The following is a 9,244-nucleotide window of genomic DNA, read 5'->3' as shown; positions in this document are numbered from 1 at the left end:
GGACCAAAGTGGCAAAGAGAGGTATTCAGGGAGTTGCATTACATCCCCCTTCTCCCTCCACACACACATGCCTTGATGAATTTGCACTGCGGAGCTGTAATTCCATTGTGGCTTTCTGATGTCTACACAAACTGCATTAGCTTTTCTGTCATGTTTTACAAGGAAAAAAAAATTTGGCGAAAATGTCAGCAGGATGATATCTTTAATCATATTTATTGATTGACTTCAAAAGGCTCAGTGCAATTTAACTGGAACTCTCAATGCAATCAGAGGCAGGTTCAGCCAGAACCTATTCCTAGCATCGCCTAGAGCCCTAAATTCACAAGTACCTTTTGTCTCTGGTGTCCTCCTGTATGAGTGGCTGTAGCCACTGGACTTACCCGATATTTCTCTTTCAGCCTGTCCTTATTACAGCTAATCCAATATGCTACCCAATACAGCTGATCCAGCATATAGTTAGAAATGGTTTGCTGTTCTCTGGCCAGTCCCATGAACCGACAGGACCATTCAAAGCCCCTGTGGAAGTGTTACTAAGTCCTATATACAAAATATTTTATTTCCTTGCGTTGCTATTAAAGTCTGAGTGGAAGTCCTATGTGACTGGCTCCTGAAATCACCGGTTGGATTTTCAGGACAGCGAACTCAAGGTGCAGACTGCTCGGCCAGCGGGACCCCCACAGCTGTCTCCTGTGGGTGAAAGCTTGGGGGGGGGGGGGAAATTTCTGCAAGACACAGCACCTGGGTGACTGGGTGACAGGAGGAGCTGAGGGGGGAGCTGGTGGCATCCCCTGTGCCCTCAGGGGGCTCAGGAGCACTCAGGACCCCCATGGCGGGGAGCCATGGGGAGTTGAAATGGCGGCGCCTCAGGGCTGGGGCAGCTGCGGGTGCAGGACAGGCAGAGAAGGGCTGGGTGGGGTGGGCTGGGTGAGGGGGCGAGCTGTGCGTGTGCCCAGTGTGTGTGCATGTGTGAGTGTATTTACGATTGTGTGTGCAAGGTGGGGACAGGCTTGTGTGTGCATGAGGGGCAAGAGGTCTGTCGGGGTGGGAAGCAGAGGCGCCATGGGGTGAGGGTTCAGTGTGGGCGGTGGGGGTGTGCAGGGTGAACTCTGTGCGTGTGTGCGTGAGGAGTGAGTGAGCATGTGAGGAGTGGGGGTGTGAGGAGAGAGTGCGTGAAGAGTGTGTGTAGTGTGTATGTGTGTGAGAAGTGGATGCGTGAGGAGTGTGCGTGTCAGGAGTGAGCGTGTGAGGAGTGTGTGGGGGGGAGTGTGTGTGTGTGTGTGTGTGTGAGGAGTGGGTGCGTGTGTGAGGATGGTGTGTGAGGAGTGGGGGTGCGTGTGAGGAGTCAGTGAATGTGTGAGGAGTGCGTGCGGGGGGGGGAAGTGTTTGAAGAGTGAGTGTATGAGGAGTGTGCCTGAGAAGTGTGTGTGTGTGGAGGGGGAGTGCTTGACGAGTGAGCGTGTGAGGAGTTGAGTGAGTACGTGAGGAGTATGTGTGTGAGGAGCATGTGTGTGAGAGTGGGTTTGAGGAGCGTGTGTGCGTGTCAGGAGTGAGCGTGTGAGGAGTTTGAGGGGGGGAGTGTGTATGTGTGTGAGAGGAGCGAGCGTGTGAGCAGTTTGTATGTGTGTGTGTGTGAGCAGTCTGTGTGTGCGTGCAGTTTATATACGTGTGTGTGAGCACTGCCTGTGTGTGTGAGCACTGTCTGTGTGTGTGAGCACTGCCTGTGTGTGTGAGCACTGTCTGTGTGTGTGTGAGCACTGTCTGTGTGTGTGTGCGCGGGGCGGGCGGCGGGGGGGAGCGCAGGGGCGGGCCGGCGGCCGCGCTGGTGCTGGCGGCGCTCCAGCGCGGCGCACTAATACAGGCAGCCGGCTCCCGCCTGACTGACGCCGGCCGGGGCTGCTGCTGCCGCTGCCGCTGCGCCCTGGCCCCGCCACCGCCGCCGCCGCGCAGCTGCAGCCCCAGCCCCGCTCCCAGCCCCGCTCCCTCCCTGCGAGGCACCGAGACCCCAGCCCGAGCCGGCGGCAGGTAAGAGCCGGGGCTCCCCGCCGCGTCCCGGGGCGGGGGCCGCGCGGAGCCGTCCCCCCGAAGTTAGCGGAGGTGGAGATGGGGGGGGGGGGGAGCAGCGGCCGGTGCCGGTGCCGGTGTCCCCGCGGCGCTGGGGGGCCGGGAGGGGGCCGGGGCGGCGGGGGCAGAGAGGCAGAGACAAGGCGACGCCAGGGCTGCGAGCGAAAAGGAGGAGGAAAAAAAAAAGAAAAAGAAAAAAAAAAGAAAAAAAAAAAAAGCGTTTTTATGGATGGCTGAGCGCTGACAAGCCTCCCCGCCGTTATGATTGCTTTCCCTCTGCTTTAAGAAGGAGGGGGGGGGAGGAGAGCAAAAAAAAAAACTAAAGCAAAACAACAACACAAAAATCCCCACATGACACGTTTGGGAATAGTTTTCCTTTCAGAGGTTGCTCGCTGCTCAAGAAATGCCGCTCCTGGACACGCTCCCGAGCAGAATTTCGGGGATTTGGTTGCGGACCAAACGCCGTCCTGGGCTGCCTGGTGCTGGTCACCAAAACCCAGCAGCCCACCCCATGGCAAAGCCAGACCCATCCCAGCTCTGTCCCCGCGCCCCTGCAGCTCTCAGCCTCGGGAGCTCAAAGTTTGGCTAATTTGCAACAATTCCGATATTGTGTGGCAACTGCGTTTTCCTCCTTTGATTTTATGGGTAAATTAATTTGATGCTAGCCAGGGCTGCTTTAAAAGAAGGCTTAGTGGGAATAAAAATAAATGACACACGCTTGCATGCTCACAAACACACACATACACACACTGTTAATTACTCGCATTTTATAGATTAATGAGGAAAAAACTCAGCCCCGAATGGTCAACTTCTCAGTGAATGAACTCTCCCTGGGTAGCAGTAGGAAATGATGTGCACGTCTTTGGAATGTGTTCAAGTTTGGGGCTGTTTGGGGAGGACACTGCAGATAAGGCAAGTTTCTCTCCTTCGTACCTGCGACGTGGAGGAGCGAGGGGCTTTACACAGCCTGTCCGTGTGGTAGGAGCGACCTGCTCGTCTTCGGGAGCGTAAGCTCGAGAAAAAAAGCCACAAAATTCTTCCCCTCAGCGACGGTAGGACAAATGTCATCAGTCCAACAAGCCTCATCCGTTTTCATCCAGCCAGACAACTCCCTTCTTCGTCCAGATTTGATAAGTACCAGTGTCTGGCTGGTTTGTGTTTGTTTCCTGCTAGGTTTTAAAACAGAGGCTGGGAGTGTATTTTTTTTCCTATTTTAAATACTGAGTTAATTTGGTATAGTGGCTAAGATAAACATGAATTTTATCAAGAAGTATACGTTGTGTTACATTTACTGAGTTGTGCAGTAGTTTCCTTTTTCTGTCCCTTGCGATGTAATTAACAAACACTTTCTACTTCACCACGTTACAGGCATATAAGCTGATAAGCTGTAATTCTGCAGAAATGACTGAAATAGGGGTTGAGCGTGTTTCACCACGCATCCTGGTGGTAATCAGGGTTTGTGTGTTGATAGGGGCTGGAGACAGATGCTTTTATCCACATGCAGCAACTGAAACAAACACGCACCAAGGTTTACTCTGAGCTGTCAGCCGCACAACTCTGTGAAGAAGTTGAGCGCTAATATTTTATTAATGCACTTGTCCAAAGCTAAGGGGCACACGCGCGTATGACAAATATCCACAGAAGGTGGAGAGGAGTGCAGAGGAATTGGGGAGCCGCTCAGGTCTGGAAGCTGCTTTCACACGAGCTGGTAGCAGTGCCCCGTGCTGCCTTCGCTGGGGACGGATCAAGGCCTAATGCAGTAAAATAGGAGCAGAGAAGTGTCGGTGTAATGTATCACATAACATCTGGACAGTTAATCCTCCTTTCTCCCCTTTTATTCTTTTACAGACTTGGTGCATTTCACATTTGAATCCTTAGCTATCTGCTGTTATCAGCCCGGCAGATAGCGTGTCATCTAATCCTCCGCTGAATGCTAAAGTGCTGTAATTCTGATGGCCAGGCTAATCTGTCGCGATAAAGTTTTATTTTTCCATTGTTAAATTCAAAGGACAATGACTGCTAATTACAAGTGACCTCTAACCAAAACACTAGCTCGTGTTTATCACCGGTGCTGATACTTGCTAGCAGTATTCCGGCATCAGCTGCACGAGGCACCCGGCTTCAAAGAAACCTAACAGAAGAATTCAGGGAGCCAAAAGGGGGGAAAATACATGTGCTCTAGGTAATTTGCTGAAAAAAAAAAAAAAACAAAAAAAAAACGTGGTAAAAGTGTACGTAGATTCTATTTGCTGTGCAGCATATCTATTACAAACAATAATAATGACAGGGATGGGGAAGAAATAATTAAAAATTTCACTTAAAATATTTATGATAGCAGCACAGCAAATACATACATACAGAAGGCTGTTATGGTAGACTGCGTGGTTTCCTGCTGCAGGCGGGTATAAAGAACCATTAGAGTTATTGTACATTAACAGCCAAAGACAGTAATAGCAATGACAATTTGAGAGAATCACTGCTTTCCTATTACTGTCTTTGAGGACGTTTGTTGTAAGAAATATTAGATTGAATGCAGTGTAATAAAATTAATTTTTCAAAAATATTCTTAATAATGTTGGAATGGTAGTAGTGTGGGAATTCTGCAGATAAAGAGGTGAATTGGAGAGCTTAGGGCTCCGTGTATTCACGAGAGTAGCTGAAAACCTTGCTGAGCTTTTGCAGCTGAGGGGATCTAATAGACTGTGGGATCGGAGCCCAGACTGAGATCCTGACGGGTGTACGTACACGTTTACATCAGAGCAGGTGACACTCTGTCTGTTCAAGTTTTCTTTTTTTTTTTTTTGTGCAGATAGCTGTGATTTTAGACAGATTTTTCTATAGGACTGCTTGCAGGTTTCTGCAAGAACTGTTGCAGCATCCTAGACAGATGCATCCTAGGCAGAACAGTTTTCCCTGAGGTTCAGCTCCTCTGGACAAGGGCACAGCAAGGACACCGTGGAGGTGGACACAATTTCCTAGCTTACACGGTTGCCACTGTAAAAACAGAAAGCAGAGAGGAAAAGAAAATCTGATAATCGACCTTGTGGTTTATCTTTATTTATTTATTTTTGAGGCAGCGGGAAGCTCTAGGTGTGTTGCTCCCTGGGAGGAGAAATGCTGTATCTTTCCAGCATCCTTCTCTCCAGAACTTGTTTCCTTCCCACTCTTCTTCATTGTCAGTCACACCACCACCTCCTTCCCTCTGCCAAACTCGGCATCATCCTTTGACTGCTGTGTTTCCTCACAAGCCTTGGTACTCCCAGATGTCTCCTGACACTTCTTCTTCACGTTACTTCTTACATCCCCCCTTCCTTTCGTTTGCAGCTGCCAAAGCATTAGTCCACGCAGTGGCACCCTTCCAGCTCGATACTGCAACCTCCCGTTTCCCAACAGGCTCCCTTCTTCCACCTACGTTCTGTTCCCAGGCAGCACGACCCCTGCCAAAACCCCGGATCTTTTGTTTTCCTTTCTGAAACGTCTCCACGCAGGCTCCCGTTCTGGAGTCTTTATATACTCCTGGTTTTTAGTCAGGCTTTGAAAGATTTCCCCGCTTCCAGGGTTCTCCACAGCTATTGGCCTCGGTCCTGCGGTCCACTGAAAGGCAGAAAGGAGGAGGAAAGAAAATGACCAGATCCTTGGGTCGTTACAGTTTGTTCTGCTTCAGGCTTCCTTTCACCCTCATTACCTGGCTACAAAAGGAGCAAGATTGGTCGCTGCTTGATAACTGTTCTTCTGTTTGTTCTGCCCCGGGTTGTGCTTGGCCATGCAGCTGCGCTGTGAGGAGCACGAGGCAGCGGGCTGGTGGTGGTGGTACCCTTTCCAGAAGGTGGTGTTTGCTCACAGCAAAGCTCCGTGCAATTAGGAACACTTTATAATGCAAATAACCATGCTGCCGAGGTTGTAGGTGCACTTAAACAATGGTTAATCGCTTTGCAGTTCCTTGCCATGCCTTCCCTTAATGAAAAGTCTTTTTATTTATTTTTGGTAAAGCTTTCCCGTGTAGCGTTCCTCATCAGGAGAGTGCAGAGGGCTTTGCAGGACGGTCCTTGTCGGGATACCTACATGGTAGGGCACCTGAAGGAAAATCATTTACAGGATGGGGTCCCACATGCTGGGCTCAGAAGGGACCGAAGGCACCAGGAGCTCACATGGCTCTTTGGGACTCCCTTCTGGTTACTTGCTGGCCTGGCCTACCCACACCTACTTGGCTCCATCAGACGAGTCCAGCTGCCAACATGCAGTTTCTTACCCCGCAGCGTGTGAGGTAGATAATTTATCTCCTTAATTGAGAACTCCTGGATTGCTTCATGACAGGCATGAGGCCTCCACAGAGACATCTAGGATAAGGAAACTGAAATTCGTCCCTGCGTGAGGCAGCTCCCTGCTGCTTTTCTGCTTCTTGGTAGGGACCTGTGTGGGGTCTTGGGCAGATCTGAGTGGTAGGAGGGGAGAGGAAGGGGAGAAACTGAGTTGGGATGTTCCCTGGGCTCCTGGGGTGAGTTTGCAGAAGAGATGCATTTTTTCTGAAGGCTCAGGGCCCTCTTCCTGCCCTTTGCTCGGTACCCTGCGTTTTCAGGAGCTGGCTGTTACCACGGCGTGTCATCTTGCATGTCGAAGAGAATCCAGCCCTCATTTTGTGCTCCCAGGCTCACACGGAGGCACGTGAAGGCTGTTTAATCCCATAAGCAAGTGTTCTGCCTTGCAGAGAAGCTGAGCACCCACGTCTCTGGCTGAAGTTGCCGGGGCTGGCTGGCCGTCTCCTCCTTCTCTCCTCACAGAAGGCAACTAGGTAGGCAAGTTCCTGCTCCTTTTGTTTCCAGAGCTGGTGTGGTGAAACAGCTTCCACCGAGAGTCCAGGCACATCCAGATACTCCTCATGGAAAGCACCTCAGTGCGAGCCTCGGCCCCTTGTCCAAGGCAACCCCGGCCAGTGAATCAGATGAAACCCACTCATATCAGAGCCCACCTGTCCTCCAAGCCTCTTCTGAACAGTTTTAGGCCCCGTGGATGCTCCTCCCTTCCCCCCACAGGGTTTCAGGAGCCGTGAGGGCTCCATTAGCGCAGACGGCTGCGGATGTCGGAGCAGGAGAGCCCATATGTCAGTCGGAGCGCATTAGCAGCTTCCCACAGTGAGAGCCTTTTAGGAGAGACAGGTTTGCATGCGATACGGGTTGAAGGCAGCAGGCTGCTAGCGTGATTCCCTGCAAAACTGCTAACGCGGGGAGTTTCGTGGTCAGGCTGAGACCTTGCAGATCTGCCGCCGGGAGCCAGCCTCCCTCCTTTTCCGTGTGTCCCAGCAGGAAATGAAGGTGTTGGGCACCTGAACGCCGCAGAGCTGGGCCTCAGATCTCCTGGTGGGCAGATGGCGTGTGCTACACGGGGAAAATCAGTTGCCTTACCCATTTCCCGTGCACACGCTGTGAATGTCCAACTCGGGCTCAGAAAGTGCATTCCTCTCTAACAGAGACACTAAACTTTCAGGATAGCCTCTCCATCAGACCTGAGTGCCAGATCCTAGGTGAAGCAGCTGTTCTTCAGAAGTATCCCTATTCACAGCATTCTTCACATCTAACTCCAAGCAAATCCTTTCCCTAAAATGGGTGTTTGGGAATTTCTCCAAGAATGCCAGTGATTGATAACAAGGATTACAGGATCTGATTAGTGTGGATATAAACTTCAGGCCAGCAATGAAGCTGAAATTCTTTTCTAGTCCCCTTCTTCCTTTGTGAAGTGTTTGTTCTGGAGGCACTTGGCTGCGTGCTCTGTATTAGAGACGAGTCAGCGTTTATTTTAAAAGCAGGAACTCTATTTTTTTGCGTTATTTCCAACTGTTCCATTTTTAGCAACACCGATGGGTTTTGCTACAGTTTCACTGGGAATGGTGGGCATGTGAAGAATGCGGGACCGACTGTCTATAAAATGGGGATGACCAGAGCCACGAGGAGATGTGCTGGCTCCCCAAGGCAAGTTGATGCACCTCCCCATAATATCCCACTGCCTTCTCCCACTGATATGTCCTCAGAGCTTCCCCGCAGCGTGTTTACTCCTTGCGAGTGTTATCTCAGGAGGGGAAGGTGGTTGGGAGATGGGCACTTTGTCAGAGCTGCTGCTCTGTGCCCGAGCAAAGCAGCCCAGGAAGGGCTAAGGCAGGGGCTGGGTGAGTGGTTCGTCTTCCTGCCCGCGGGGAGCAGGGCGTGGGGCAGGGGAGAGGATGTATCCCTCCGGGGTTGCATCTCAGAGACTTCGGTGTGGCCCAGCCAGGGAACGCACTGTGGTTGACTCCGTATAAACATCACAGCCCCTGGTTTCCTTTAAAAATTAATGCCGAGGAAGGAAGCGCGGTCAAAGAGAGATCACAGTGATAAGTTGGTCCGCTTTCGTGTTTTTGCACAGATTTTGGTTGTGGTAATTCTCTGTGGTGCCTCCAAATATTGTGGGCGATTTTCAAAGGTGCAAATTAGTGAGAATTTCCAGTCCTCTGCTTTCTCTGCTTTTGTTTTTGGTGTTTTTTTTTTTTTTTTGGTGAGAGTGTTTATCCTGAGCAGCGGGACGCAGGTAGCACTGCCTGAGTTAGCCTAGGGCTCGAAACCAGCGTAACCGTGTTAGTGTAGTGCTGTGCCTGAACAGAGAGGCTCACGGGCTTCATTGTAGAGGGCCATAGGGCTTCTCAGTCCCTTCTTCCTCCCCAAGGCCAGCACAGCTATTCCTGAAGAAAGCTGTGTAACTCAGAGGGGCTGTGGGGTCTCCTCTTTGGGGATCTCCAAAAGCCGCCTGGACGTGGTCCTGGGCAGCCTGCTCTGGGTATCCCTGCTTGGGCAGGGGGGGCACCAGGGGCCTGCAGGGGCCCTGCCAACCTCAGCCACCCTGTGGTGCTGTGATCTGCTCTCTCAGACCTCCAACAGCAGTAAGTATCCAAACACATAGCTCTACTCTTACACATTTTCATGTGGACTTGAAAGACAGATTGCTCCTATCCTACTTGCAGCAGCCTTTTGCACATTAGCGTGCTGTCACCACATCCATGTCCTTCCCTTCTTCCCGGCTAACACAGCTTTGCTGATTCTGGTCCCCAAAAGATGAATTCATTCTGCATTCAGCCTGGGGCTGCACCATCTCAAAGATGCACTCGCTCAGAGTGGTCCCACCCCAGCGATTAGTACATCCTTTCCCAGTTAGGCACCAC

The 9,244-nt window shown here is 51.2% G+C and overlaps 1 protein-coding gene across 2 annotated transcripts in view; it reads left to right on the top strand.

Moving 5' to 3' along the window:
* Positions 1-1,555: 1,555 nt before the first annotated feature.
* Positions 1,556-9,244, top strand: part of SMAD9 (SMAD family member 9) — a 41,710-nt gene continuing 34,021 nt past the window's right edge. The window contains exon 1 of one of the 2 annotated variants that reach the window (XM_068673215.1): positions 1,556-2,022. The gene's annotated coding sequence lies outside the window, so the exon portion shown is untranslated. The remainder of the gene's footprint in view (positions 2,023-9,244) is intronic. The other variant, XM_068673209.1, reaches the window with a different exon arrangement.

This window comes from Anas acuta, chromosome 1 (assembly GCF_963932015.1).
Source record: "Anas acuta chromosome 1, bAnaAcu1.1, whole genome shotgun sequence".
Classification (NCBI taxonomy): domain Eukaryota; kingdom Metazoa; phylum Chordata; class Aves; order Anseriformes; family Anatidae; genus Anas; species Anas acuta.
Note: the sequence above shows the minus strand (reverse complement) of the source record. Positions and strands in the feature narration are given on the sequence as shown.